Below are 9,399 nucleotides of genomic sequence, written 5' to 3' on the forward strand. Positions count from 1 at the left end.
AGGCCCACAAGTAGACAAATCAAAATAGCACTGCAGGCCAGGTGTGATAAATCACAACCATATCCCAGCAGTTTGGGAGGCTGAGGCAGGAGGATTATTTGAGGGCAAAAGCTTAAGACCAGCCTGGGCAACATAGTGGGCCCCCATCTCTACAAAAATAGAATACTTAGCTGGGCATGGTGGTGTGCACCTGTAGTCCTAGCTACTCTGGAAGCTAATGTGGGAGGATTGCTTGAGCCCAGGAGTTTGAGGCTGCAGTGGGCTTTGATCAAGCCAGTGTCTTCCAGCCTGGGTGACAGAGTGATACATTGTCTATTATTTTGAAGATAGCACTTCAAATGCTTTCAAAGCTGAGCTGTCATTGTAATCACAGCCCACAGAATATGGTATGGAAGTAGTGGCCTCAAATTAACCACGGTGACTGCTTTCTAAAACAAAAAGATCAACATTATTTTTAGGATTTAAATGAGACTCAGTATTTCATAATATCACATTCAAAATGTCCACAATAAATAAGCCAGTGAAATCTGAATGTACTTGGAACAAAAGAAAATGCCAAGATGACACAGATATTGAAACAATCTGACAAATATTTGAATTAGCTATCATAAAAATAATCCAGAAAAAAACCACAAACTCTCTTAAAACAAATGCTTAAAAAGAAAGTGTCAGAAGAAAAAAATATATATAAAGAAGAACCAAATGGAAAGTATAGAACTGAAAAATACAATAACCAAAAAAAAAACCCATCAAAAACAAAAACACAAATTCTCTCACTTGATAGACAAAAACAGCAAAATGTAAATGACAATAGGAAGAGTCATTGAGTTTAAATATAGATTAATAAGAATCATTCATCCTGAAAAACAGAGAGGAAAAATGATTGGGGAAAAATGAACAGAATGACAAGTGCTGGTGGGAAAATAATAAAAAGTTACATTTGGGTCATTGAAGTATAGATACAGGCAGAAACAATATTTGAAGAGATTGGACTGGTGAGGGAATTTATCAAGTCACTGAATCAAGAATCTCAATGGACTCAAGCAAAATGAACATAAGGAACCTAAACCTATCATCATAATAAAATTGCTGAAAATAAAAGGAGAATAGAAACTCCTAGTGGCCAAAGTAAATTGACACATGACCTCCTAACAAGGAATAGTGAGATTTAAAGATGATTTCTTCTTTTTTTTTTTTATTTCAGCTTATTATGAGGGTACAAAAGTTCAGGTTATATATATTGCCCATGTACCGCCCATCCCTCCCCCCAAGTCAGAGCTTCAAGTGTGTCCATTCCCCAGACAGTGCGCATTGCACTCATCATGTAGGTATACCCCCATCCCTTCCCCCACCCCCCATGCCCCTGAGACAGCACATTCAAGCGTGACCATTCCCCAGACGGTGCGCAACGCACTCATTATGTAGTTATACACCCATCCCCTCCCCCCACCCCCGACCTCAGTCTGATACCCAATTGGTGTCATTCCCAAATGTGCATTTAGGTGATGATCAGGGATACCAATTTGCTGGTGAGTACATGTGGTGCTTGTTTTTCCATTTTTGGGATACTTCACTTAATAGAATGGGTTCCAACTCTCTCCAGGAGAACAAAAGGGATTCTATATCACTGTTATTTCTTATAGCTGAGTAATACTACATGGTATACATATACCACAGTTTACTAATCCATTCATGAATTGATGGGCTTTGGGTTGTTTTCACATCTTTGCAATTGTGAATTGTGTGAAAAAATGGACATTAGAAAATAATAAATTGACAGCTTTAAAGTGGTAACTGTGAATAACTGGAAAATTAGTATTATAAATCCAGTAAAAATATCCTCCTTAAATAAAGGTGAGATAAAGATGTTTACATGTTAAAAGGAAAACCAATACTAAGAGAATCCTCTCCAGTACCCTCTATAATAAAGCAATTCTAAAGCAACATAATGAGACAAAACCAATCAAAAATGGTACCAGTTGAAAGCACAAAAGCATAAAAAGGAATGAAGAACCATGAAAAGGATAAATATACGGGTGAATCTAAAAGTCTATTAAACCTATAAAACAATTATATGAATGACATAAAAGGTTTAAGTACATGCAGAGTTAATATCCAAGAAAAATAATATGAAAATGAAAGGAGCCTAAATTACTTTTGTGTTCCAAGCTCCTTGTATCATTTGGGAAGTGTTAGAATAAAAAAAAAATGTTAGGCCGAGGCAGGCGGATCGTTTGAGCTCAGGAGTTTGAGACCAGCCTGAGCAAGAGTGAGACCCCATCTCTACTAAAAATAGAAAGAAATTATATGGACATCTAAAACTATATATAGAAAAAAATTAGCCAGGCATGATGGCACATACATGTAGTCCCAGCTACTCGGGAGGCTGAGGCAGAAGGATTGCTTGAGCCCAGGAGTTTGAGGTTGCTGTGAGCTAGGCTGACGCCACAGCACTCTAGCCCGGGCAACAGAGTGAGACTCTGTCTCAAAAAAGAAAAAAAATGTTACACAACAATACCTGTTATAATATCTAACATAACCATTAAGAGTTTATTGAAAAATAACAACCTAATAAAAGATAGAATGATTAAAGTATTGGTTAGTTTTAAAAAGTCAACAAAATAGCAAGAAAGAATATAAAATACATGAGACAAACAGAAAAATTTGTTAGTAGATTTAAATAAACATAAATCAATAATTACCTCAAATTGAAAAAAAAAAGGTCTAACTCCTCTAATTTGAAGAAAAAGATTTGCATACTGGATAAAATTCCAACTGCATGCTGCTTAAAAGAGACAAACCTTAAATATAACTAAAGGAACATTTTTAAATAAAATGATTATAAAGGCATATGATGAAAACACAACAGTAAAATACTGTGTAGCCATACAAATTCCAGACAAAATTGTCCTAACATTAAGAGTCATTATTAATTATACAAAACATATCCCATAGTGATAAAACAATATACTAGAAACATATAACTATCCTTAATTTGTATGCTCTGAATTATATATTCCAAAAATATATACAGAAAGAAAATAAAAAAACTATAAAGATAAATAGAGAAGTTCACACTCAAAGTGAAAGATTTTAATAGATATCTCTCAGTACCTGCCAGGCAAAAAATCAGTAAGAATACAAAAAATGATAACACAATTATCATACTTTATTTAATTTACATGTATAAAATATAGCACAGAGAACTTGTAGAAAACATATTTTAATAAAGTACACATTACTAAAAGTGCAACATATATATTTTTTCTAAAATTGACTAAATGCTCAGCTATAAAGCATGTTCCAACAGACTTCATAGGCCTGAAATCATACTGAGTATATTATTTATCCTCCATGGAATTAAGAAACAAATTAAAAAATATATAATAATGAGAAAACCTCTAACAGTTTAAATATTAAGCACTACTCCTCTATGTAACCCAAGATTCAAAGAAGAGGACACAATATGAAGTAGAATATAGTATGAGCCAAATGATACTAAAAATGCAGCTTAATAAAGCATAGAGTAGTGATAGCAGTGTGTAGAAGAAAATTAATAGCTTTAAAATATACATACTAGAAAAGAATAAAAAGCTTAAAAGTGATTATCTGTTTAGAAATTATCTATACAGCAGAGAATGTAGGACAGAAATAAGTTGGAAATGGGTTAAAATTAATAAAAGAGAAAACAATACAGAAAATCAACAAAACTAAATGTAGGTTTTAAAAATTTATAATAAAATTCACAACTCCTTGGGGTAACTGTTCACAAAACAACAAAAGAAAGCACAGACTTCAAATATCAGGAAAAAAAAAAGAAATATTTCATGTCATACAGATGTTAACAGCACAAAAAGATATTAATAAATTTATGACAATTATGTTGAAATTTTGATATAAAGAAAAAATAATAGAAAATATACGTTGTACAATATCTATAATTAACCTTCTCACATAGAAATTTAGGCTCAGATGACTTTCTTTGAGAATTCTATCAATTAATTAAGGAAAAAAACTTGAACCTTAAAGAAATTATTTACAAAACAGAAAAAGGAGTAATATTTCCCAGCCCACTTTATGATGCTAGCAAAACTTTGATTCCCAAATCTGACAAATACTTTTTAATAAAACTGAAAATATCCAGTTCAATCTATTTTATTATTTTCACAATAAAAATTTTTATAAAAGTCTTTGTGTTCAATTATTGCAGTTTGACTTCCACTATATTATTTTTGAACCTACTTTTCTCAAATTACAGACCTCCTTGTAAATGAAACCACAAAAATAATTCTCATTGCTTATCATGTTAAAATCTCAGAAATATTTGACTGTTCAATTATTTGTAAAGTGTTCCAATAGTTACAAGTATTATAAAAAACTGTTAACTGTTCTTCTCACTTTTTTTTTATTTCCAGCAATATAAAACCATCCATTCACCCAAAGTTTTAGCAAGGCATGAACTCTCAGCTAGAGGTTACATCTCCTAAAAGCCCTTGAAAATATGCATGGCCATTTGACTAACTTTTGGCTATTGAAGGGTAAGTAGAAATGTGTGCAAGATTCTGCTCACATTATTTTAAAAATAAAATCGTTTTCCAGTCACTTTCTCTTTCCCCTTCTTATAGGATAGAGCATTGATACTGCTTTAATGTAAATGCTGATCATGTTGATTAGGGCAATGACAATGAAAAGGGAGTGGTAGAGGTGGCAAAGAAACAAGGTAGAATAAGCCTGGTTTCCTTCATGGCATTATAGACCCAGTAGTACACTCACCCTGAACAGCCCATGCGTTGCTAGACTATTAGAAAGCAATAAAACCTCGTCTGGTCTGAGCTACTATATTTTTGGTTCTCTTTGTTACAGCTAGTAACTTATACCCTAACTAATAAGTAAGAGAAAACAAAACTCCACAATAAAAGTATTTAATTAATATAACAAGAACATTGGATGATTCCAGATTTGACAAAATGCCTCAGCAATGATAGCAAATAGCTAGGCTTTATCCCATATATCCACAACGCCACACTTGGGATGTTTTTCTTAATTTTATACTCTCGTGGTCCAAAAATGACTGAAGCATCTCCAAATATCATTTTCTCTAAAATAAATTTCAAGTAAAGAAAAAGGAGGGGAGCCGGCTTGGCTTGTGAGCCCCGCTGAGGAGCCGGAGGTTGGGCCGCAGTTACCGCCCCGTCCGCTCCGGGTCCTTGGCCCCTCAGCGGCATGGCGTGCGGGGCGACGGTGAAAAGGCCCATGGAGTTCGAGGCGGCGCTGCTGAGCCCCGGTTCCCCGAAGCGGCGGCGCTGCGCCCCTCTCCCCGGCCCCACTCCGGGCCCCCGGCCCCCGGATGCTGAGCTGCCACCACCGCCGCTTCAGACACAGACCCCACAGCCGACTATGCAGCAGCCCGCCCCGCCCGGCAGCGAGCGGCGCCTTCCAACTTCGGAGCAAATTTTTCAGAACATTAAAAAAGAATATAGTCGTTATCAGAGGTGGAGACATTTAGAAGTTGTTCTCAATCAGAGTGAAGCTTGTGCTTCGGAAAGTCAACCTCACTCCTCAGCACTCACAGCACCTAGTTCTCCAGGTGCCTCCTGGATGAAGGACCAGCCCACCTTTACTCTCTGACAAGTTGGAATAATATGTGAGCGTCTCTTAAAAGACTATGAAGATAAGATTCGGGAGGAGTATGAGCAAATCCTCAATACCAAACTAGCAGAACAATATGAATCTTTTGTGAAATTTACACATGATCAGATTATGCGACGGTATGGGACAAGGCCAACAAGCTATGTGTCCTGAAGCTTTGTTGCATAACTGGGTACCAGGTTTGACCTCAAGAGATGGCTGCTGTACACTTTTTGCAACTGGTTTGATACCACATTTCAGCTCCAACTTTTCATCCTGAGAACACTTAAACGTTTCTGCAGGTCCATTTTATACAACTTGAAAGACCTTAAAACTTTCTGGTTGCCACAAGCATATCTTTCTTTTCTGCTTATCCAATAAACAGCTGTGCCCTACTGTGATATATTTTCCAAACAAAAATACCTGGAGCAGCAGTTTAGCAAAATATGCCTTTAGTGGCACTCAACAAATGGAGTTTCCCCAAGCACAGTTCTGTAAGAAGTGTGTGTGAGAATGTGTGTATATGTGTCTATGTGTATTTTAAGTTATTAATTGTATTGTGCAAAGTTTTTTTGGTCTTGAGGATTCTGGCTGTGAATTTGATGCACGACAATTATGGTTTAAAACATTTACTTGGTCTACAGAAGATCATTAATGTTTTGTGACCATAAAAGTTGTAACAGTGGATTGTTTTATGTGTAGGTATTATTGTTAAATACAGGGACTGTTTCCAGGCACAGAATCATAAGTTATCATAGACATTAGATGCGATTATGATGATATAGCAAAGGTCTGCGGTCCTACATCTACAAATGTGCAGCGAGAAGTTAGAACAAACTGGAGACGGGCCATTGACACATGGACTCTACCTAGCTGTGTTAGAAAAATTCTTTGACTCCAAGCCTTAAAATACCCACATGGAGTCAGCGCTCACCTCATTTACACAATCAAAGAGCTCCCTGGACACTGAACCTCTAACAGGAGAAGGTCTCCCCTGCAGCAGGAGCATCAGGGTTTGCTCAGGAGCATAACATAGATGAGCATGGGCCTGGGGCTGGGCCAGGCCCTGGCAGCACTGCTACTTGGGAGGGGCCAACTCACCTTTGTATCAGTTATTAAAAATAGAATTTGGATCCTTTGGTCAGGTTCCCCCAGATTCTTTTGAGGTGTCCATGTTCAACTGCTTGAGCTTTGTTTTGGCAACCCCCTGCCCAAAGTTGCTTATAGGCTGTTCTTCACCTTTTTTCCAAGGCTGAGGAACAGAAAGTAGCCTCTGTTTTGAGGAGGTGGAAGTTAAGTATACATTTATTTTTTACTGTGACTTGTTCAGGACCACATTTTGCAAAATTCCTTGTTTCCTTTATTATTGTTTCTGGAAAGGAAAGTTCTATTAATATTGTTTTAGTTTGAATATAGAATAGTTTTTTTTAATTAGGGCTTATTTTGAAAACTTCTGAGTGTAATTCAAATGTACGCCAGTACCTTCCAAAGTAAGGTAATATTCAGAGACAGTTGTTCTGATCAGATGGCTTAGAGAAATTTCTGGAATATTCACATTCGAAGATTCCTTATTAATGAATGTCTTTGACTTAAATCTAACCAAAAACTGCAACATTATTCTTTGTACATTTTCATTATATAGTGTTAACAAGCTTAGTTGCAAACAAATAAAATACTTAAGCTATTTAAAAAAAAAGAAAAAGAAAAAGGAGTATCATTCTCCATTAAATCCACAGTATCCTTTACCTTCTGGCTCTGGCCATAAGTGAGTCACTTGGGAGTTCCCAAAATAAAATAAAATATAGTAATACAAAATAAAACTCAAAAAATAGTAATAGGATTGTTTCGCTTGGTTTATGTTAATCATGGCTTCCCTAAGGCTTGGAGAATGGCACACATATTGCTACTTGAACAAACTGGATTTCTATAAACTGAGGAAGGGAGGATAATGGGGCTTTTAGGAAGTCACCATATATGACAGATCCATTTATTTCCTAGTTCAATATTTATACAGGCATTTTTCCCCAATATATACTTATTAAGTTTTTCTCTTACCTTTTTTACAATGCATTTATGCCCTCTCAAAGGGAAAATTTGCATAGGCTCATCTAGTTACCAAATCCAACTTGAAGTAAATGATGTTTGATCTATGCACTTATTCATTATAAGTCCAGATGTGGCACCTCCATATCAAAAAGATAAATTTCCTGCCCCTAATACATTCATTATACAATGGTGGAAGAGGAATATAACAACTTCTTTTGAATAGGGTGAGGGGGAAGGAATTCACAGTAGTTTTGGGTCCACAATATGCATCATAACATTGGAAAGGATTATTGATTTTCTTCCTTCAGTGGGGTAAGCCCTTTGGATAGCCAATCTACCAGTATGTAGTTCTATTTTATGGACTGTCCTTTCTTGGCCATTGTCCTCCATGACCATGATAAAGATGGGCATTGAAGAGAATGCCTTTTGGGATATTGCAGCCCACTTGCCATGTTGAGAGTTCTGGTGCCCAGGGTATGGACCCAAGAATTCAGTAGTCAGCCAGTTGGTTTCAAAGTTTCTGGTTTCTATTGCAGTAAATTTTCTCAAACTTTTTGAGTTCTGTTCTCTTTGTTTTACTCTATTCTGTTTTAGTAACCACAGCTAAAAATTTTATTAGGACATATTCTGTAAGCCTGAAAATGCCTATAATTTTATCACTAGTCTTAATACAGATTTCTCTAGTTTAATGGACCTTCTTTGCTTGTGTATAGCAAAGTAGGTGACCTTTTGTTCATTAGCCTTGTATCCCACAACCTTACTGCAATTGCTTATTAGTTTAGGGATTGCTTGGTCAATTTCTAGGGCTTTTCTAAATAGACAATAATGCTATCTGTGGGTTTTATTTATCAGTTTTATTTTTTATACCAAATCTCTGTATCTTTTATTTCCATTTTGTGCTTTACTACACTAGCTAGGACTTCCAATATCATATTGAATAGTAGTTGTGAGAATTATACCATTGTCTTGCTCCCAATAATACAGAGAAAACATCTAGTTTCTCACCATTAACATTCTGTACGTTATATCTACATTAACGCTCTACATTATTTGAGTAGATTACCCTATATTCATAGTTTTCTGAGAGATTTTAGAATGAATCAGTGTTGGATTTTGTCAAATTCTGTTTCTGCACCTATTAGTATGATTGTATGATTTTTCTTCTTGAGTCTGTTGATGTGATGTATTAATATATTAATTGATTTTCAAATGTTGAAGCAGCCTTGAATATCTGGAATAATTCTACTTAATGTATTGTTGGAGTCAATTTGGTAATATTATGTTGTGAACTTTTGCATATGTTAATTAGAGATATTGATCTGTAGTTTTCCCTTCTTGTAATGTCTTTATCTGGTTTTAGTATTAGGGAGCTGCTAGCCTCATATTACGAGTTAGGAGTTAGGAAGCATTCCTGTAGTTTCTGTTTTCTGGGAGAGATTGCAGAGAATTTGTATAATTTCTTCCTTAAATATTTGATAGAATTCACCAGTAAAACTATCTGGACCTGTTGCTTTCTGGTTGGAAAAGTTATTAATTCAATTTCTTTAAATAGACATAGACTTATTTATATTATCAATTTCTTCTGGTATGAATCGTGGTATTTGTGTCTTTCAAAGAAGTGTTCCATTTTATCTGTTTTCAAATATATAGGCATAGAGTTGTTCAAAATATTTTTTATAATTTTTATTTCAAAATATTAAGGGGATACCAATATTTTTGTTACAT

General features: G+C 35.4%; 1 pseudogene; it reads left to right on the forward strand.

Moving 5' to 3' along the window:
• The first annotated feature begins 5,223 nt into the window (after nucleotides 1–5,223).
• Nucleotides 5,224–5,888, forward strand: LOC138378417 (akirin-1 pseudogene; annotated as a pseudogene).
• Nucleotides 5,889–9,399: the final 3,511 nt, after the last annotated feature.

This window comes from Eulemur rufifrons, chromosome 30 (genome assembly GCF_041146395.1).
Source record: "Eulemur rufifrons isolate Redbay chromosome 30, OSU_ERuf_1, whole genome shotgun sequence".
Classification (NCBI taxonomy): domain Eukaryota; kingdom Metazoa; phylum Chordata; class Mammalia; order Primates; family Lemuridae; genus Eulemur; species Eulemur rufifrons.